General features: G+C 39.7%; 1 pseudogene; it reads left to right on the plus strand.

Moving 5' to 3' along the window:
• The first annotated feature begins 18,469 nt into the window (after nt 1-18,469).
• LOC149011022 (uncharacterized) lies at nt 18,470-19,141 on the plus strand (annotated as a pseudogene).
• Nucleotides 19,142-23,283: the final 4,142 nt, after the last annotated feature.

Genomic DNA, 23,283 nt, shown 5'->3' on the forward strand with positions numbered 1-23,283 from the left:
AAAGCTTCTTGGGTCGAAGAACTACATAATGTATTGTGGGCTTATAGAACTACGGTTCGAACACCTACGGGAGAAACTCCATTCGGGTTGGCATATGGATCCGAAGCATTGGCACCTGTGGAGATAATGGCGGGGACGTTACGGGATCGTGAGTTCTAGGAAAAAGCAAATGAACAAGGACTGCTTGATAGTCTTGATTTGTTGGACGAAGTTCGGGCAAAGGCAATAGCACGAACTCAACATTATCAAAGAAGGATAGCGTCTCATTATAATACTCGAGTGAAGAATCGTCGGTACTTAGTCGGAGATTTGGTGTTGAGAAACACCCTAGCTTCCGACCCGCGTCACCAAAGAAAGTTGGACCCTTCCTGGGAAGGACCCTATATGGTTGTGAAACCGGTCGGTTCAGGAGCTTACAGGCTGAAGAACATAGATTCCCAGAAAGAGTTGGATCGTTCGTGGAATGCTAGGCATCTCAAAAAGTTTTATCCTTGAGGATGATTTCGATTTTGTTCGTGATGTAATCATTTTCAACTCAATCAATGCAATTTTTGGCTTTCAACAAACTATCTTTTGATTGGGGGGCATCATACACCACATTCAAGAACAAGATCCAACTATAAGGCATCGGATGAAAATTTGTGTGGGTCCTTCAACACTTCAACGCTTATGGAAAATTTTTCGAAGTTTCTTAAGTCGGAGCATCGGATGAAAATCCGAGTGAGTTCCTTATGCAAGGCGTCGGTTTGATACCCGAGTGAGTTCCTTCGAGACTTATTGAATTTTTGAATTATCCTTAAGTATAAGGCATCGGTTTAAAACCCGAGTGAGTTCCTTCTCAGACTTATTGTATTTCTCCGGAAATCCTTAAGTATAAGGCATCGGTTTAAAACCCGAGTGAGTTCCTTCTCAGACTTATTGTATTTCTCCGGAAATCCTTAAGTATAAGGCATCGGTTTAAAACCCGAGTGAGTTCCTTCTCAGACTTATTGTATTTCTCCGGAAATCCTTAAGAATAAGGCATCGGTTTAAAACCCGAGTGAGTTCCTTCTCAGACTTATTGTATTTCTCCGGAAATCCTTAAGTAAAGGCATTGTTTCAGACAACTAAGACCTAATGCAACGGCGATTCAAGTGGCTAGCAAAGTTCAAAGATAAAGTAATTTCTTATTTCTTGAGAAGATCCAAAGAGGCCGGTATCAAAATAATTACGGGACTGGATACAATCTTTGATCAAAGAAGAAAGTCATTACAGGTATTTGTTAACAAGTTATACAAGATCGACGCGACTTTGCTAGAACAAACATATGAGTCAACCATTGGTGGGGAGTCAAGGAAAAGAAGAGAAGAAATGAGGATTACAAAAATATTTCGATATTCAGAAAATCCTCCGCAATTTCATACTCTTTGTCCAGCTTGTCCAGGAGAAGAATGGTCCTCGACCAAACTCGCATTCGGTACAAGCTCGTCATAATTGACTTCTTCCAGCGGAGAATAAATAGGAGAATCTTCCAGATATTGCATAATATCCGGATCGGAAGGTGGAGGATCAATCTTATCCTTGGTCCAATCGGGAGGAGGAATACCCGTGTCGGTAAATACTTCGGGATGGCAAACAAGACTTTGTAGGGAGTCGTATCAAAATGAGGATCTTTCCTTAATATTGATTCCCATACTTCGTTCTCACCATCCCGGAATGCGCCTGCAAGTTATAACCATTCAGCATATCAACAAAAGGCTTACTGTGTAAATACTTGAAGACGCAGGCTCTGCGAACATCGGTTGGAAGGGATTCGGGCAAAGGAACGACAGACTTGCCTTTCGGGTAATGTTTCAGATCCTTTAGCTCCCGACTTTCCAACTGTCCGTTCCGGTCGCCGGATCTTCTCCCCGGCATCATCCAAGTCCGACCGAGGACGATCGATCACCGAATTCTTTTCTCCTGCCACCTCCCAAGCTAGATTCGAAGGCGAGCAATCTCAACATCTTTAGCTTCGGAGATTTCCCGAAGCCTAGAAACTTCATTGCTCAACCTCATCGAGTCTAGTAACCTGCTTCCACTTGGTTGTGGAAGTTACCGACAAGACTCCCACAAACAACTTTCGAGTTAGCGAGGAGCGAGAAAAGTAATTTTTCAAAATCGGGAGGATAATGAAGAAAGACTTACATCACCAAGTGACTTCGTAAAGACTTCATCCGGAAGTTTGGAAAGAACTGCGCTCTCGAAGTCATTCGAGCAGCAGGACACCATTCCAACGCTTTGTCAAACTCGTTTGACACTAATTCAAGCGAAGGATGAGAAGGATGAACTACACCAAGCAAAGGCTGAGCTTCATCACTTGTCACCCGACGGCGCTTCCGGTGGCAAAATCCTCCAACTCGAAGGAGAGGAGGAGGATGCCAAACAAGCACTAGAGTTAGAAATAGGAGCAGCACCCGTTGGGACCACACCTTCATCGACGCCAACATAGTTGCCTCGGATGCCCGAAGAGTCTTCTTCGGGGGTGCACCAACAAGCTCACCAGCAGAGAGTGCCGGCAGCACCATCGGCAACGGAGTGATCAAGATCTTCCCGGGAAAGACGAGCGATCACTTCGGACAAAGGAGGCGCAGGGACGACATCAACGAAGCTGCAGGAATCGACTTGAAGATTCACCGCCAGCGATCGCCTTACGCTTGGAGGATTCACTAGCTGAAACCACCGCATTGGCCTTAACCACCACCGACGGAACGCTTTTCTTGCAAGATTTTGCTCGATAAAGTTCAAAGTTGATCTTGGGAGCCACTATGCAAAACAACAAAAAAAAACAACTGTATCGTTACAGAAATAAACGACAAGAACAATGGGGAAACCCTAGTTTTCTAAAGCTTCGACGGACCAACAAACTATACCCCAAGTATAACTACTTGCGCAGTTTACTTCGGGGGGAAGAGGGGAAAGAGATGAGAAATCAAAAAACTCACTTGTTCGAGAAATGGATAGAGTCATCGTTGGAGTACGAGGAATACGGAGGCAGGCCGAAGGACGAAAGGTTGCTTTGGCACTTTAGCAAATCTATCTTGCGAAGTCGGGATAGATGGAGAGTACCCACGAAGGCTTTAAATAGCCTAAGGTATAAGACGACGGTTGAAGGCTAAGGACAACTGACGACCCAGATCGAAACGACGCTTCGAAATCCGCAAAAAAGCAAGATCAACGGTCGAAGGGATGCCACATGGAAACATGTGGAAGCGAGCACCTGATGCAAAGAAACCTCCAATCATCGCACTGCCATTAAAATAATGGATGTATTTCCGATTCATTGGAAACAGTGAATGGTACACAAAAGCAGGAAAACGTTTGAACTTCGCAGAAGGGAAACGTGCGGACTTTGCAATAAATGAAGTAGTGGGGAAGATTAACGCATCTTCACAATATTTCTATAAGATCATTATTCGGCGAGGAATGAAAAGTTAAGTGATAAGTTTTATCATTAATACTTTGATATTCAAGGCAATACTTGACAGGAGACGGGGAAATTTTGAGGCCAACATGAATAATGAAATGTCTATTCATTAAATTGAGGGTACATCTTTACAAAAGAACAACTCCCTAAGCCTTTTCTTCATTGTTGCCTGAGGGACCCTAGTCGGGAGGACTTTTCTCAGGACCATGAGAAGAGCCTTCCTCAAGAGTGGCATCGGCTGAATCCTCTACAGCAACAACTTGAGACTCGGCTTGTGATTTCTCCTCCGGAAGTGCCGGCTCGTCATTCGGATATGCCTCATATTGAGGGTCAGCCTGGAAAAGGATCATCTTCTCCCCGAGCCCATCTGGAAGATCCATACCAACTTTCCCGAAGACCTCCGGGTGGCATACCTCACGAAAAGGAGCAAGTGTCAAAGTCGGGATCGTTCCAAGGATCTGCTCCCAAACGTCGTTCGCCCCCATGCGATAAGCTTGAATGTTGTAGAAACCTAGCAATTCGGAGAAAGGTACGCTGTTCGGGTATTTCGAATGCACTCCTTCCGAAGGTCGGCTTTATATGCTCGAAGCTTGCTAGGGATTGCCAACTTCAGATGTTCTTCGAGCTCCCTACTTTTGATTTCAAGGTCTGTTACCAAACAACGTGGCAGCTGCCTTTTGCTTCCCGGCCTCGCGCTCGGCAGCGGAGACACGAATTTTCGAAGCTTCAAGAGCTTCCTTGAGGGAGATCACTTCTTCCTCATGCTTTTCTCGCAGCTCCACGGAGGCTGCGGTCACTGGTGGTCTATTTTAGAATTGGCCTTGGCCAATTTCTCTTCACAATTTTGCAGCAAGGAGCTGGTGCGACCAACCCGGCTCAATGCTTCCATGTGTTGATAAAAGCTCAACACAAAGCATTCCCGGGAGGACGGAAGATATCGAGAAGAAGTCATAAGAAATTATGAAAACATAAGTAAGCAAGAAGACCGGTACCTTGTAGATTGACTAACAAGGGAGGTGTCATCCAGGGCTTCAAACTCCCGGCGATCGAAGGAGCAAGACCGAGGGAGCTCCACTCTGCAGCTTTCTCAGGATCCCGAGTGACCCTGTTGGTCATCTTCAGGGTCCAATGGGGGATGAAGACTTCCTCACCATCCGTCGAAGCTTTGGATTTTTTGTTGGAGGGAGCATCAATTGTGTCATGCCTCCTCTTGGTTCGGACGGAGGAGGAGACGTTAGCCCTCTCCACCATTGGTTTCTTCCCTTTACCCGAAGCATCAGCCTACAAGCCTGATATTCCCGATACCCCCCGTAAGAGGGGTCGGGAGAGGGAAGAGAAGCCTCTTGATCTGCAGTCAAGACCCCGGGCGATCGTTGCTCGGCTGTCACAACGGCCCTAGCGGCCTTCACCCGCAGGCTTTCAAGGTTCGTTACGGGGAGGCACCGCAAAGAAGAAGGACAAGAATCGAGAATTCAAGACATATCACTTCAGTCAAATCAAAGGATGATGGTTAGAAGCTCACAATGAGCCAAGCCCCAAGATCTTCAAGGATGGAGTTATACTCCATTTCATATCCATGTATCTCTTGATACCACGGAATGGATTTGATCTTCTTGATGGCCGCCTCGTCTTCTTTGGATAAGGGAAGGCCCCGGTTACTTTCAGACGAAGAAGTAAACCTCCTCCAGGTGGTCGGGAAGTTAAGATCTGATGGAGGCGCTCGACGGAAAAAGTATCGTTCGCGCCATCTTTTGTGATTAGAAGGGCAAGTTCCTTTGACAAGGATGCTGCCCCTCCAATCAAGTTCAGCCTTATTGCGTTTGGAAAGAAAGACCCATCCGGGAGGATGGGAGATAGAAAGAACATGAAAATGTACAAAAAGAGAAAGAGGTGGCGTAATGCCAAGCTCAAAACACAAACCCAAGAAGCCGACGATGAGACGCCAGCTATTGGGGAGGAGCATTCCGGGACAAATGTTTCAGTGATTCAAAACTGCGGAGAATAAAGGATTAAAAAAGGGAAAGCGAACCCCGCTTTCCAGTGCATCTATGTACAGAGAAAATTCACCCGAAAGGGATGAATCAACCCTCTCATCAGGGTGGGGAGCCCTAACCTGATATGAGGAAGGAAGGTCAAATGAGCTAAGCCCCAGTACTGAAGGATGGAGTTATACTCCATTTCATATCCATGTATCTCTTGATACCACGGAATGGATTTGATCTTCCTGATGGCCGCCTCGTCTTCTTTGGATAAGGGAAGGCCCCGGTTACTTTCAGACGAAGAAGTAAACCTCCTTCAGGTGGTCGAGAAGTTAAGATCTGATGGAGGCGCTCGACAGAAAAAGTATCGTTCGCGCCATCTTTTGTGATTAGAAGGGCAAGTTCCTTTGACAAGGATGCTGCCCCTCCAATCAAGTTCAGCCTTATTGCGTTTGGAAAGAAAGACCCATCCGGGAGGATGGGAGATAGAAAGAACATGAAAATGTACAAAAAGAGAAAGAGATGGCGTAATGCCAAGCTCAAAACACAAACCCAAGAAGCCGACGATGAGACGCCAGCTATTGGGGAGGAGCATTCCGGGACAAATGTTCCAGTGATTCAAAACTCATGGAGAATAAAGGATTAAAAAAGGGAAAGCGAACCCCGCTTTCCAAAGTGCATCTATGTACAGAGAAAATTCACCCGAAGGGATGAATCAACCCTCTCATCGGGTGGGGAGCCCTAACTCGATATGAGGAAGGAAGGTCAAAATCTTGGACAACTGAAAGAAGGGTTTCTCCATTATAAATGGAAGGAACAGAGCCGTGCCCACCATTGGACCCGGAGGTTTGAGGCTGCCTAGAAGACTCGACAATCTTGGAAGATCCAGACTCGAGAAGGACAGGGAGAAGTTTCGGTTTTTCTTTCAAAACCTTTTTGAGAAACTTCAGCGAACTCCCCGCCGGAGGACGGTTAGGGTTTTGTTATCACTATCCGACTCGTTCGGGAGCAGGAGAGAAGCAAAAGCATCACCGCTATCACCAACATGGGGTACTAAAGAAGCCCTATCGTCCGCCATTACTCATTACAAGAAACTACAAAAAGAAAAGACCAAGAAACTTACTGATTCAAAGGAGACGGAAGCTTGAGAGCAGGAAGGCGCAAAGCGGACAACAAAGGTTCAAATTCCGGACAGGAAGAATGAAACCTACGAAGACAATGAATCGCTTTTAAAACTCCCGCACGAGTGTTCGGGAATCTGAACGATCGAGATTGATTCAAAATCAACGATCAAGATTCAAAGACGTTTTGAAAGTTTGAACTCACGAATCCGAAATAGGCGTTCGGAAACCGTCGCTTGGATGACGTGAGCCACGACAGATCAACTGAAACGAAGATACGTGGCCTTACACTCACAACGCTCAAGGAAAAGTGACCACCGCATTAAATGTGATATGACATTTAATGAAGCACGCAGAGATCATCACCTGACGACGAACCCAGTTAAAAACCAAGACCTCGGGATCGACCGAACGCTTGGTCTGGGGGGCTCGTGATATGGAGAGTTTATGATCTGACCGGGTTCATACCTGGTCCGACCCTCGACCCCGGTCGAGACGGAGAAAACCGAATCGCTCCCGAGCGAACCGGAGCCGGAAGATGGCTTGCTGAAGAAGAAAGATTATTCTGCTGCAAGCGTGCCCTAATCTTACTTATGGATTAGGGTAATCACCCTGATGACAGCAGACTCAAACTGACGGCTGCGAATAATCATCATCAAAGGGATAACTATCGCATAACCTAACGGTTATCTCAGGAGTCCTCTACTAGCCCAAACTAGTAGAAGTCTATCGCTCAAAGGATCTTATTGATAAGATCCAACGACTACCCGAAGAAGGCTCGAGTGCATCCAACGAAGGAGATTCGAAGGTACACTCTATATAAACCTCACTACCATACAAGGTGAGGGACGGATCAATCGATCAAAAAGAATACTATCTGAGACTCAGGTTCAGATACATACTAATAGATCCAAACTATTAGCGTCTTGCTATCTAGATCACCTTTCCCGTTTCTTCATTCATTAGCTCTGTGCTTCTAGCAGAGCCGTTTGTGATTAAGTTCATCAACTGACTTAGCCTTCGGAGGTGGACTCCCGACCCCAGCGGTCGGGCCACATCGGACGCTTTCGTTTTGCAGGACATCACGTGGAGATCCAAGGGCTGAGCAGATTTTGGACGCATCAAAACTAATTCTCCTCTCTAGCTGAAAACTTTTTCACTTCCAAAATGTATGGTATCAACACCCTGATTTTTTAAATTATATCAATCATGCTTCGGTTGATGATGATGACCATGACCTCCACATCAAGCTAGCAAATCTTTCCAGATTTCTCCAAAACTAGAATAGGTATTTGGGAATCTTGACAATCTTTTTCATCAAACCTCTTGTGAAATTAATGCCCTATATGCTAGCAATCATCCAAACACTGACTTAATTCTGTAAAAAATACAAACCATCCAATGGGCTTTGTTGGCTAAGGAGCAGTTCTGCTTTCAAAAATTCAGAGAAAAATATTTCTTTGATGGGAATAGAAATACCAAGTACTATCCCCTAGTATAAAAAATTCATTGTCATAAAAAAAGATTGAAATCCTTGAGAATGATGGTCAAACCTTAAAGGGTACTCTGGAAATTGCAACAACCTTTGCCAACTTCATGAAAGATCTTTTTACCTCCTCAAATCCTTTAAACCCTAATTTGTTGAAGGATTTTTCTCCTCTCTTGATCAAAATCTAATTCCTCATGCCAAGCCCACCTTCTCTAGAATAAATTAAAGAAACCCTTTTCTCTATGGGTCCTCACAAAGCACCAGGGTTTCAATGGGTTTAATGTTGTTTTCTATCAAAAAAATTGGGATTTGATTTGCAATGAACTCCAAATTTTTGCTAATAGTTCTTTCTTGACCTCACTTTAACCTTTGGGACAAACCATACTTTGCTCTACTTCAACCCTAAAAAGGAAAATCCAAAAGTAGATAAAAATACACATAATAGTAAATCAAGAGCAAGAGTAATTTAATAATTAAATAAAAAGATAAATACATATGTCCAACGACCAAAAAGGAATGAATCAAAGGAATGAATAAAGTAATTGTTCAAAAAGGAATCTCAGCGGAAGTAAATAAAAATCAAAGTTTAAGGTCTTTTGTTCTTTCGTAAGAGCGACACACTTTTTCTCAAACTTCTCAATGAATTCAATCATCCATCACTCCTTCATTGATTTATCAAAACGGCGGGTTGCTTAGATTCTTTTACTATCAATGGGAGCTGTAAACGCACTCCAGGACACTCACAGGTGGCCCCGTGTTGTGCAACACAATCTCCCACTAATGCTTCTAGAGTTTCTTCACGGGGGTCCTCCCAGTCATAGGGAATTTCTTCCTATCCAATATCGCAATCTAAATAGTTTTGATGAACTCAGTTAAGCAACATATCTCATATACATGTCAACATTATATCATGGTAAGTATCATATGTAAAAGATGATATGTATAAGAATGGATCGATGCATCTAGTAGCTAACTATGTAAGTCTCTAGTATGGCAAACACGCTTTAAGATATAACACTAGCCGTCCTCTAAGTAGGCCTAGACACTCTGATCCCTCACAAACTGGTTACCTCTGTTGGGATCCTGGGCAAGGGGTACCCTCCTTGTCAAACAACTATAGTTAGGGTTTAGGTCCACACTCTCTCATCACAATCATTGGCATGAGTACTGGCACATGTCAGTGATTCAAATCCAATGCAAGGGCATACAATGACATATTACATGTGGTTTAGATCCTTCCCCTATGGCACCAACAAACTCGGTTCAGTATCCTTCTCCACCTAGGAATGGGAATCCTCACGAACTGGCTACCTCTATGGACTCCATTCCTTAACCCTATGATCATACACATATTGTTGGGGGCAGATGCTCTCATGTCCCCTCACGACTTCTAATCCGTTCATTGGATGCCCATGAGCCCAGCCCTAACATGTGCATCCCTACCAATGCATGAACAACAATGGACCATTGACTCTCTGCACGGACTGGCTACCATTGTAGGATGAAACAAAGTCACATCACCATCATCACAGGTCATTCAGCTTCAATACCCCTACCGAAAGGGTAGTAGCATGTAAGGGTTTCTAGCCATGCAATCTAGACCTCCTAGGTATGTAATCCGGCAACCATGATAGGGTTGGGGGCATCGGAGAACAGTGTCCCATACCACAATCTCTGATATCCCAACCTATGGATATCCAGTAAGGATACCCTCAATCATAGTCACAATATCCCACCATTCATTATTACATAACAACTCATCCAACATCACATAATTAATTGTGTACATCAAATCATCATTCACAACATATTATAATCAATGAATCATCTAAACTAATATAACAAAAAATTACACAATCACTTATGCATTTGAAATTCTACACAATTCACCACAATACATGTCCGCATATATTTAGAAATGTTACCTTACTTGTCGAAGTGAAATAGCAACTGAAAGTGCAATCAAACTTGACAAATAATAAGTCCAATAAACCTTAGAGATTACCTAGATTAGCGTAAAAAATATTCATTAAGAACATAAGTCAAAACAAAGCAAAACTCAGATTAACAGGAAAAAATGTGAACCAACCAGTCACTTATGGCGGTTGGTTGGGTCAATCAACCGCCCAGAGTGACCACTATTTTAGGTAGACTCTCAAGTCCAAAATTTCAACTTTTGATCACCCATCCTCGATCTAATTTTGGGATGATACATACCCGAATTTCATTCTTAACATGCTAAAGAGTCTATCTCAATCCAAAAACCATAGAGAAGAATGGATTATAAATCACTTCATCTCCTTCAACTAAATCAACCGTTGATCCGGATATGAAAATCCATTTCGGGTATGATCTAATCATGATCATCGATGGAAAGATGTTAACCATCAAACTCATTGCCAATAGAATCATGGAGACTAGTGTGAAGAGCATGTGATCACTAATCTTCGATCGATTCACAGGACGGATCAAGAATCAGAGCCTCACAGTGAATCAAGCCTTCTTCACCACAGGACATGTGTACTTAACCTCCTATCAGTCCACAATAACCTCCACAAATAAAATAATACCAAATTAAGTTGTGGATGGTTATTTATAAAGGGCCGGAGAAAAATTAGGGTTTAACCCCGCATTTAGACCTGGCCGGTCACTTGGGGCAATTTATAGAGGGCTGAAGCAAAATACTTTTCAGTACTTGGGTGTTTTGCTCAACCGGTTGATCCCCAACACTAACTTAACCTTAACCAACATGTGGGGGTTTCTTACCTCGATCACATACATCTTCAAACTCAACTTGACTCAGGCTAGAGACCCACTTCCCCAATCCATCGAGTTTTCTATTAGATCTCCTTTGGGTTCCCAATATGATAGGTTCTTCATTAGCAGAATCCAGATCCATGGGTTCATGGTATGAATCATGGGCTTCAATCTAGATAGTCCATAGTTTATTCCGACTAGAACTTCTAGTACTCGGACCTACAATATAGATCCTGGGTTATAATTACGAAGGTTGTTACAATTATAACCAAGGCTCCTTTTTGGTATCAATTATCATTCTCATAATATTCTCAATTATGAGAATTTTTTATTATTTCAAATTATTTGGCATCTATTATCAATTTTATTTTTATTTAAAATAATAGAAAAACCTCCAAAATCCATAATAGACTTTTTGTCTATTGTGGATTAAGGTGAGAATTTCATTATCTTCATTTATGTGTAGGTTTGCTTAAAATTTCATAGTTAAGATGAGGATAATATAGTCAATACACATTCTTTTATAAAAACCATACTTTTTTCCTCTTTTCTCACTTGATCACTATCATTTTTTAACAATTTTTTATTTTGACACCAAACTTATTTTTCATTTGATAATTTATTTTCGACAAAATTCACCAAACCATAATTCATTCTTGTCCAATAATGAATTCTTGTACTTATTTCTTTTAAATAGTATAATAGAGAATGAGAATTGATACCAAAAAGAGCCCAAATTGTTTCATCTTGGGGGTTTGATAACCACTGTTGTGCTCTCGTCAAGACCCTGATCTCCTCAGCCTCGTTCTCAGTTAAACTTAATGGAAGTCTTTACCTTTGGTCTTTTGGCTCTAAAGGAAGTCTTTCTCTTACTTACCATAATGGAAATGTTGTCCAAGCTTTTGACTAAATATAGGGACCTTTATCTATTCCAAGGCATCAAAATGCTAGAAATGCTCCGAAAATATCACATTTGTTCTTTGCAAATGGCATTTCTTTTTTGTAGAGAGGAAAAGGAAGAGGTGTTGGCATTATAGGCCACTATTGACCTTTTCTCTAACATTACACCACAACAAATTAATTTTGAAAAGAGTGGTTCCTTCTTTTCTAGAAATGTAGACCATTTTCAAGGAAGGGCCAAAAAAAAAAAAAAAAAAAAGGGGGGGGAAACAAAATGGCCACTTGAAGAGCCTCATCTCTTTTTTTTTTGAATGAGAAGTTATCATAAATGTGTTCTCCAATCTCAATCCCTTTACCTAATGCAGTGCTTTCGTTGTCCAAATATTGTTTGCAAGAAATTGAATGTTGTATGCTAGAGATTTTGGTTAGGGAAACCAAACAAGGTGAAACAACTAACCCTCATCTTTTGAGATTGATGCTACTAATCTAAATAGCAAGGAGGGCTAGGGTTTATGAGAATTGAGCATATTAACTTTGCTCTATTACTTGGACTAGGCTGGCAACTTCTCAACAATCCAAACTCACTAGGGAAAAACTCTCAAAGCAATATATTTTTCAATCAATCTTTGGTCCAAGTTAAAAAAGAAATGAGGATCATTGATATGTAATAGCATTTCTAGTATTCTTCCTCTGCTTCAAACAATGATCCTTAGGAAAATCGGTGATGGGAAGAATACTTACTTTTGGTTTGATCTTTGCGTTCACACATCAATGAATCATACGGTAGGTGAAAACAATTTTCATTATTGGCAAAGGCAGTCCACAATACAAGAAGTTTATAATTCATACCAACAAAGCAACAGGGAGTTACACAATAACCAGTGCTATACCCATTCCATCCTCTTTATCTCAACCAATTCTTTCACTCCATCTATCCCCAACATAGGACTCATGGCTATCTCTATTATCAACAACAAGTGAATTCTTTGCTAAGTTAGCAGAAAGCCTTGTCAAAATTGAATAACCACGGGTCATCAACGCCACACTTACAACAGTGGAAACTCTTTTGGAAATTACCACTTCACCTTAAGTTTAAAACTTTTTTCTGGTCTCTTAAATACAAAATTTTCAACCAAGATGATTCTCTCTCAGTGGGCAGGGACAAGTCCAATTTGTGAATTGTGCAATAACAATGATGAATCAATTTGGCACATTTTCCTATCATGCGATTGGATGAAGAGAATTTGGCCAATAAGACCATTGGGACTCAAGATGGAATTGATTAACAATAACTCCCTTATTAATTTGTGCAATTTCTTTTTGCATGATTTTGGGTTTGATAAGGATATATACTAAACTATGGTTATTCTCTATCTTTATAATAACATGCTATTATATTTGGATAGAAAGAAATACAAAGGTTTATAATAATAAAAAACACAACCCACTAAATATACTTAACAGTGTCAATAGATGGGTTGGAGACTTGAAATTACTACCTATAAATAGACCTAAAACAATCCATGCAGAAATGAAACAATCTCCTACCTTTTTAAGTGCCTTTGCTCATCTAATCATTTTGGGTACTTACCAATGCTAATGTGTGTAGGCTTACCCAATGAATTAGATGGCTACAAATGGAGCGTAGGACTTTTTTGGGATGGAACCATTCAAGACATTAGAACAAGGACAGCATCAATAGGACATCTTTTGAAGGACTTACTAAAGTCCACTTGGGTAGCTATAAAAATAGCCCAACTGAAGCAAGTACAACTAAAATACATCTGGTGTGATGAAGCAACTGCAACATATCTTCTTAAGGGCAAAGAAATGAACCAGTTATCTCCTTCTTTATTCCCTATTTTGGCACATATTCTAACTATCACTTCCAAGTTAGAATTTTGTAACTTAAATATTTGATATTATCAAAAATTGGCTACTCAGTCTAACAACCAAACATGTAGGACTTCCTTGTTTAAAGCTTTCCCTCATGGATATAATTGCGCTTTTGAATCCTAATATAATATTTTCTTATAAAAAAAAATAACAAATATATAAAATAGAATAAAATTGTAGTTTTGATTTTTAGTACAAAAAAATTATTAAGGATATATTGATCTTTTCCTCTTATTCAATTTATTGTTTTAATGGAAAGGGGGGTAGATGCCATTTTATGAGGCATTTTGGGGTCTCTCCGTCTCTGTGCCAACATGATGTACTTTTGAGGTGTCTGTGGTTTTTACTATACATTTTGGAGTGTCCCTGAAATTTTTCATAAAATTAAAGATTGTTTTATTGGTGCAACTATTAAGTGGGGGTGAAACTCAAGGCATTTTCCTTAAATGCAAATATCTGGTTGACTTTTAATATTGGAGTTTTTTGCTAGTAGCTCTGGGGGTAAACTTAAGGCATTTCCTTTAAGTGCAAATTATTACTGGTGGCTCACCCCAAAATACTAGTTGCTCACATTTAACAAACTTTACTTAGATTCTATTAAGTCTCAAAATAAAATGATCAAAATACCCTCCAATATTAATTTACTAAATAGCCTCCCACACCCAACCCTTAGGTGGGAGAAAAGATTCTCCCTTTACCCATCTCCTTCCTACAACTTGCCTACCAAAAATCAAGAGCCACCGCCTTGAACTTTGCCGAATCTACCGGAAATCATGCACCACCTACCTGTGGATTGTCTCATTTCGAGTTGCCAGAAACCACTTTTTGGGTTGTAGGAAGCCACTTATTTATTTGAGTGACTTAGGCTGCGTTTGTTTGCAAAGGTGGAGTGGGAAAAAAGGGGTGGGAAAAAAAAACATGTGGGCCCCATGTGTAGTGGGGTGAGGGAGAAGGAAAGGAAAGGGTTTTGTGGAAAAGTGATAGTGGTGGGTCCCACTTTTTACTTTTCCCAACTTTTCCATAAAGTCCCACCAAATATGTGGGGTTTTAAAATGGCTTGGGGTGGGAAAGTTGCTTTGCCACATCACCAGACAAGTTTCCTTGCATTAAGAAAACTTGTCTTTCACTTTCCCACCCCAAGCAACCAAAAAATCTACCATTTTGGGATTTAAGGGAAAAATAAAAAATCTACATTTTTTTCAAGAATTTTCCCACCCCACCTTTATTCCAGCAAACAAACGCAGCCTTAGGGTTTTTTCTTGTTTCTTGGTTGAACCTCATTGTTCTTTCGGAGGAGAGGAGCCATTGACAATGATGGTTTTCGGCAATGGCAAGTGATTTTCGTCAGTCAAAGTGTAGGAAGGAGATTTTCCTTCACACATCTAAGGGTTGAGTATGGAATGATAGTTCAAGAAATTGTCATTGGAGAGTATTTTAGTAATTTTATTTTGAGACTTAAGAGAACTTAAGTGTAGTATGTTAATTGTGAGTAACTAGTACTTTTGAGGTGGGCTACTAGTAATATTTTTACTCTTAAGGAAGTGGCTTCAGTTTCACCCACTTAAGGGAGCCACTAGTAAAAAAACTCCAAGATTAAAAGCCAACAAGATAGATAATCAACCAAAATAAACTCGTTATATATTTGGTTTTTTCTTTTTTGAAATTATACATTTAGGGTAGTTTTACCAGTTATTACTTTCTATTATTGTACACAATTTGTTCAAGTCTAATCATAATCAGAAAATTAGGTTTTGATAGGATCAAGTCACTCGGGTCAAGTCAAGTATTAAACTTTACTAAATGGAAAAGTCAATATATATGTGTGTGTGTGTCTGTATGATTGAGAGTTTTTTTTTTGGAACTATATGATCAAGTAACAAGAGTTGTACAAATTAGGTATAGGTATTGTGGGTGCAGTTCTAGTGCATTTAGGTGGCAACTCAATTTAGAGGCAAAAAGACCAAGAAGGTCAGTGGTTCAATCCTTTGTTCCCTCCTCACCTTCCCCTTTCCCTCTTCGTCCCCCTTGGGCCTATAAGGGTCCCCAGTCACTCTAATTGGTGTCATGACTCCTCCCCCCCCCCCCCCAAAAAAAAAAAGGTCTAGCTATCATCACGGTAACGCAATATTGCAGAAATTCGGCAAAATATCGCCAAATTTTGGTGGTTTTGGTTCATAGTGAACTAAAACTGAGACCAAAATCCAAAATTATAACATATCGCCGGAAAATCGATTTGGCGAAATATCGACGAATATTGCCGAAAATACCAAAACTCCGTTTATTGGTTTATTCCCAATGTGGTCTTGTGATTTAATTTATTGATTTTCATTCTCCAAGGTGGTTTTGTATTAAATTTTGATTTTCATTCTCCCACTATCCCATGCATTCCCATTTCTTATCTCATGATGTGATGTCACGTCAATGCATTTTTTTTATATTTTTTTACTTTACTTGCCTCTTGTCTTTCATGGCTACTCTCCTCCACAGTTTGAGAAAAGGGTGATGCGTTGTTAGTGTGGGGCCAAGCATTTATTAGATTGACTTGAACTTCACGTATTTACTATTTTATCAGTTAAATAAATAATAAAACGGTGATGAGTTATTTAGTCCAAGCATTTATTATCGATTTGACCACCTATTCACCATTTCATTAATTAAATTAATAATATCATGCATAATATATTATTGACCGAATTTTACAGTGACATTTTGCAGGAGATGTGACATGTAACATATGTGATATGTCATACACTCATATATCAATATCATTACAATCATATTTTGGGAATCTCGCCAAGATTTCACCCGTTCGCTAGGTAGCGAACCGGTGAACTCGGCCGGGATTTCATACCGTGGCTATCATACATCATCCACATTTTCTTTGTTTGAGTTTCCTTTTTTTTTTTTATTTTTTTATTTAAATTATGTTTGACCCACTTAAAATGGGCCAAAACTTTGACTCACTTATGTGGGATAAATTACAAATGACCCATAACTTAAGGGTTGGGCTTAGAGCCCAAGTAACTCCTAATGTTAAATGACTAAAATAGCTTCCCATGAAATTTAAAGAGAAAAAATCACTAAAGTCCCCTTATTTGACTAAATACCCTTTCATGTAGGTGGGTGGAGGGATTCCCTCTTTACCATGTCCTTCCTTCCCCTTGCCTACCATAAATCACCCACAGGCCCCACCCCACTCAAAACCATTCCACCCACCCACCTCCTTTCTTCACCTATAAACCCCAAATTGAACCTCATCCTATTCAGTCACAAACCATTTGCCACAACCTCCAATCTCTGCACAAAAAATCTACCCACTGTACCCAAAACTCTAAAATCTTGACTTGCCAATAAAAACTGAAAAGAGCGGATGTACTCAGTTGTTGGAGGAGCTGCAAATCGAAGGAGAAAACCTTTTTATCCTAAAGCAATGGAGTTCTACTTGGGGTTCTGATACTGGTTTGGACTTATAAAGGTGAAATCAATCTATGCCTACCCTCCTCTATTACCACCCCCCATTGGCTCCAAATTAAAAGAAGGGGGAGTCATCTAGTGCTATGTGTTCATACAGATTTGCTATTGGGGTTTTCCAGCTTTAAACTACTATTCCATCGTATCACTGTGCACCTAGCCACAAAACCTGAACTTGTTGATGGTGATACCCTCTATGTCTATTCCTTCTCAGCTTCACCCCAATAATCACCAAGATAGCAGAGCTTGTGGGCTACAACTTTGGGTGGTAGACATAGAGCACAACCTTGTAGGTGGTTTCCGGTAGGGTGGGGCCAATGGGTGGTTTCCGACAGCAAGGCGAAGGAAGGAGATGGGTGAAGAGGGAATCCCTTCACCCACCTAAATGAAGGGGTATTTAGTCAAACAAGTGTACTTTAGTAATTTTCTCTCCTTAGGTTTCATAAGAGGGTGATTCAACATTGGGAGTTAACTGGGCTCTTAACCCTAACCGTTAAGTTGTGGGTCATTTGTAATTTATCCCACATAAGTGGGTCATGTAGAGTTTTGGTCCATTTTAAGTGGGTCAAACATAAAAAATAAAAAAATAAAAAACTTTTTTTTTTCTTTTTTGGGGGGGGGGGACTGAGATTTGTCCATGTCAACTTACGTGCACCTTAACTACATCGTCAGGAGGGTAGCTTTTTATATATATAGTTTATACTTTGAATATATAGTGGGCTTTGCCCTTGGCCCCAATGAGATTCAGACTCTTGACTTCATATTATAAAGTGTTGATCTTTCATATTTGAGTAAATATTTTTACCCTTTAAGCCCAATGACTTTAAATATATGATTATTTTGTGTTTGTCAATTTCTTTCATATTTTTATTTTTTTTACTAAACTATATATATCAGTATTTTACATGTCACCCACTATAGTGGGGGTGAAACTTTGGGTTCCCACTATAGTGGCTTCAATTATATGTCACCCACTTATTAAATTACAAGTTACCCACAATTAGGTTTTGGATCAAAATTCTGTTAAGTGAGTTGAGAAATGACCATAATGCTCTTGGGAAGTAAAATGACGTAATTACCCCCCACATAAACCTTTCCATACCCAACACGTAGGTGGGTGACCATCATCTACTTACACCTCACCAAAAACTACCCACCTTCGCCAGAAACCACCATATCTTCCCCCCCCCTCTCAAACTCTTATCTGGAGAAATTTCTCCATCCATCTTTAGTTATAATTGCACCCAAATCGAGAAATTATTTCAATGTGTCAATTCCAATAGAGGTTTCCAGTTGCAACAATTTGAGTTTCTAAACCTAGGAGCTAACAAATTCACTAGCTCTACTCCTTTGGAGATTGGTATGCTACTAAAATTGAGAAAAAAGAGGAGTGAAAAGTTATTTCTCATTCATGGACTGCACAACCTCTAAACTTGAAGGTCTTTTCAACTCCAAATCCACTGCCATTAAAATTGAAGATACCATTCCTTTTTGGTTCTTCTAGATTTGTTTTGGATTGTGTTTCTTCAAGAACCCTTTCTCTCTCTAAGCCTCTTATCTACCATCCTCCGCTAAAGAAAGGTGATACACATCATCTAGTTTCTCCTCACCTTAACTACCTATGCGTCTCTTCTTCTTCTTGATTAAGATCATCATCACTAGAGAAAGACCCAAACCCTAGAATCAGAAATCCAAGAAACCCAGGAAAAAACCTAAGAAAGTGTGTCTCCTATTTCTATAATCAACACCTGGGAACTCACGGCTGGTCTTGATGATTTTGATTTATCATCCAAACCCAACATGTGTAGTTCTTCTCTTGATAGATCTTTCTCTGCTAGTCATGATTTGTCTTTGTCTAGAAAACCCTTTTTCGATCTCACTGGATCTGTTAAGAAGCTCTACAGCTCGTCAAATTAGATTGGGGAAGGGAAGGTGAAGAAATTGTGCAATTCATTTGAACCATTGCCTGATTCGGGGGAGAATAATCGCAATTAATTCATTGATGAAGCCTCTCCAGAAGCATATGTCAAAGGAATCGGTTTTAGCTGATTTGGATTCCAATGTGGGTGAGACGACTAGGTAATGTTCATGCATTATTGGAGTGTTGTAGTGGTGAGACGACTAGGGTTTTGGTGGGAGTTACAATCATTGTCGGAGAAGAGACTTGAGGAGCATTGGGAGTTGCGGTCGTCATCGGAGAAGATGAGTTACAATGGGAGGAGTCTAGGTGGAGAGAGAGAAAGAGAGAGGGGGAACAGACTTGGTGGAGATGAAGATGTTGAGTGGAGAGGGTAACTAAGCTACTTGGGGGTAATTATGTAATTTATTGCCCAAAGGGCTTTTGGGTAATTTGACTTTCAAATTTTAAATGAGTGAATGGGGATACTTAGGTCATTTACTTCCTTGAGGGCATTATAGTCATTTTCCAACTCACTTAACAGAATCATGGTTATAAACCTAACCATGGGTATCTTGTAATTTAGCAAGTGGGTGCTATGTAATTTAAGTCACTATAGTGGGCAACCCAAAGTTTCACACCCATTATAGTTGGTGAAATGTAAAAAATTATATATATATATATATATATATATATATATATATATATATATATATATATATATATATATATATATATATATATCATACTATCATACTACTATTATAAAAGCATGTACTCTGCCTTTTTGGCAAATCTTTTTCTGTCCTTTTTTGTCCTTATCATTGTTCCTAATACCAATAATGTTGTACTATTTGTTATTTCTTTACTTATTTTTTCAAGGATAATTTAGACATTTTAATCATAAATTATTATTAATTTATCATTAATTTTAGAGCAAATTGCACTGGCACCCCAAAATGGAGGCCTTAAAGCACTGACACCCCATTTTATTTTTAAAAAACACTGACACCCCAATTCAATAAACACACTAGTCCATTCTGTTAGTTAAACTGTTAACCCACTGTTAATTTTTTTGTAATTCCAAAAATGACCTTACTAAAATCTGAAAAAAAAAATTTTAAAAAAATTTTAAAAAAATAAAAAAAATGAAGTGAAACGGTTGAACTCCCAATCGTCCATAAAGTTAGTCTTTTTTTTTTTTTGGTAAATGAGAATAGATATCTTGAATAATAAGTCAAGGGTATGATAGTCTTTGCAAAAATATGATTAACCAAGTAATAACCCTTCTAACAGAATAGGACCTATGTGTTTTTTAAACATAAAGTGGGGTGCCAGTGCTTTAAGGCCTCCATTTTGGGGTGTCAATGCATTTTTCATTTTATTTCTCTTTTTTTTTTTTTCTTTCTCTCTCCCCTCCCCCCCCCTCTCCCCCCCCCCCCCCCCCCCCCCTCCTTCCCTCCCCCTCCCCCCCTCTCTCCCACTCTCTCTCTTAATCTCTCTCTGAATCTCTCTGAATCTCTCGCTCGATCTCTCTCGAACCCCTCAATCTCTCTCAAAGTCTCTTGATCTCTCATGCCTAATCCTCTGCTCTCGCTCTCAAATTCTCTCTCAATCTCTCTCAAAGTCTGTCGCTCTCTATATCCCTCTCCCTCTCAAACTCTCTCAGAATCTCTCTCAAAATTTGGATTTTATGTGGTGTGGATTCTTCGAGGTTTTTTATTTCCTTCTCGAAATTGGAGTTTCATCCTCCTTATAGTGAAAATGGAGGAGTAGGGAGTAGAAGCTTTATTTATTTATTTTTCCTTGATGGTTGGATTTGTGAGTTTCCAGGATGCAAACGCTGCGAAATTTTCAATATATGTTCATTCAGAGCTTGATTTCGTCGTTAATGAATGAACAACGAGATCTTCCTTCTTTTATGGTCGACAGCTGAACAATAGCGTTGAGGTACCCCGGATGAGCGAGCTTCTTATTTTTGAAGATTTGCTTCTTTCTTTCTTTTTGGGTTGTTTTATATTTCGCACTAATGAACCAAGTGGTCGTGCTGTAGGTAATGTGGGGAGAGGCAAGTATGATTGAGGCCGAGAGGTTATTATTGGAAGCGGCTCTCAAGGATCCTGCAAATCAGGGATTTGTTCTCCTCTCTAATAGGCAAGTATGATTGAGGCCGAGAGGTTATTATTGGAAGCGGCTCTCAAGGATCCTGCAAATCAGGGATTTGTTCTCCTCTCTAATAGGTTAGTCAGCTAGATCTCTTGAATAAATGCGTATATTGCTTCTAGCTCTGTGCAAATTTGAACTCTACCCACGGTTAGTACTGTCTATGTTGATGATTTTTCAAAACTGTGATAGTTCGACTGGTTTGTCTTGAAAGATGAGACGAACTCTATTGTCATTGAGCCTCCAACTGAACTAAATTGAGGGTTTTTAACCTTTATGATATCTTCTTTTTTGTGAAACACCTTTAGTAATTAGTATTATACTACTAATATAAAAGTATATACTCTTCTTTTTTTGCAAATTTTTTTTCTGTCTTTTTCTATTCTTATCTTTTTTTTAAGTTTCATTACTTTTTTATTTATTTATTTTTCTTTAGTTATTTTTGTAGGGATATTTATGATATTTATGATATTTTAATAATAAATAATAATAATATATATAATATTCTTATACGAATTTGGAAGAGTCATGTTTTAATCTCTCAATCTCCTCCTCATACTACTATTAATAAAGCATGTACTCTTCTTTTTTTTTTTTTTTTTTTTCTTCCCGAATATATATATATATATATATATATCTATATATATATATATATATATATATATATATATATATATATATATATATATATATATATATTATATATATATATACGATTTTCAATCCGTCGGGGAATTCAAACTGTAATAACCCCTATCATTCAGGTAGTCTAATCCATCTCAAACTCTATCACCAACTCACAAACAAACGACTCGCAATATAAGGAAGGAATCATCGATAATCAGACGGAAGCTTAGAAACTAGAGGAGACACATGAGGAGGAAGAAAGAACAGTCAACCGTTATGATGGAAGAGATCCGTCGAGCCTCAACCGATATACTAGAAGAAATCCTTTCGAGACTACCGGTGAAGTCCCCGATGCGATTCAGGTGTGTATTTATTTACGGGATACTGGTTTCATTATTAAACACATGGATCGATTAATTGAGAAAAACCCAACCCCAACTCACATCCTTGGAAGTACGTACATTGCGGTTGTATTTACTCCTCAAAAATTGAATCCAACAGCACAACTACACAGATGAAAGGACAATTACACGACAAGGGATGGAAAATCCCACGGGCTCAAATTGATTTCCAAGCTTCATGCAATGGCTTGGTTTGCATATGTTAGAGACTTCTAACGGAAGAGGTGATGATGTCGGCATACGATTATACAATCCGACTACCGAGAGATCCCTTCTACTTCCACAAGGTCCCAGCAATACCTGTTCAATCGTTCTCCGTTACGGATGGCGTTAATCCCATAACCAAGGAACATAAAGTGGTGATGATTAGTTCGGTCTCAAGGGCGGAACATCAGTCATGATATATCGTTGGTGATGGTTCTCATAGGTGGAGACGGATCCCTCATTCTTTTCCTTTCCTTGTTGATTATCCATCGCAGAATTCATCTGTATGCGTGAATGGATCTATTCACTCGGTGGCTGGACGAATGGGAAAGCAATTTTACTCCCACACTTATAATTTAATAGTCTCTTTTGATTTATACCAAGAGATGTCACTGCCTTCCTATCAGCCATGATTAATAAGAGTTGCTACGGTTTCCTTGACTTCAAAATTTTCTGTTTCAAGTACTGTCGTTCGTGTGGTTCAGTAATTAAGAGGAGAAAAAAGGTTCTTAATGTGCAACGAGGATTTGGTTTTCTATGCGAAGATTTTTGTGCGAAACCATGGTTTCATTTATGATTGTGTTCATCTGGTCCAATATAATTTTGGTGGTGAATAGTAGTGCCATATTTGTGCATTCGTCTTTCTATATCTATTATTGCATTGAAGTCTCCATTATGTGGTTTCAAAGTAAGACAACACTATTGACTTTTCATCGTCTCCTTTGCCCCATTTTTTTTGTAAAAAAAGAATAACCATTTGATTCGGTGCTCTTGGCTAGGTTCTGCCAATGGCTTTCATCAGCAAAATGGGGAATATACTCTACCTGACTGTCAGCGGACGTGTTAGTTCTGACTTATCGGCTTCAAATCCTTCTATTTTCCAAGCCATAAGATGCATGTCATCTTCAAAACTCTTTGTTGGAGGTGCTATAA

The sequence above is a fragment of the Hakea prostrata genome, chromosome 7 (genome assembly GCF_041222555.1).
Source record: "Hakea prostrata isolate BN-2017 chromosome 7, UWA_Hpros_2, whole genome shotgun sequence".
NCBI classification, from domain to species: domain Eukaryota; kingdom Viridiplantae; phylum Streptophyta; class Magnoliopsida; order Proteales; family Proteaceae; genus Hakea; species Hakea prostrata.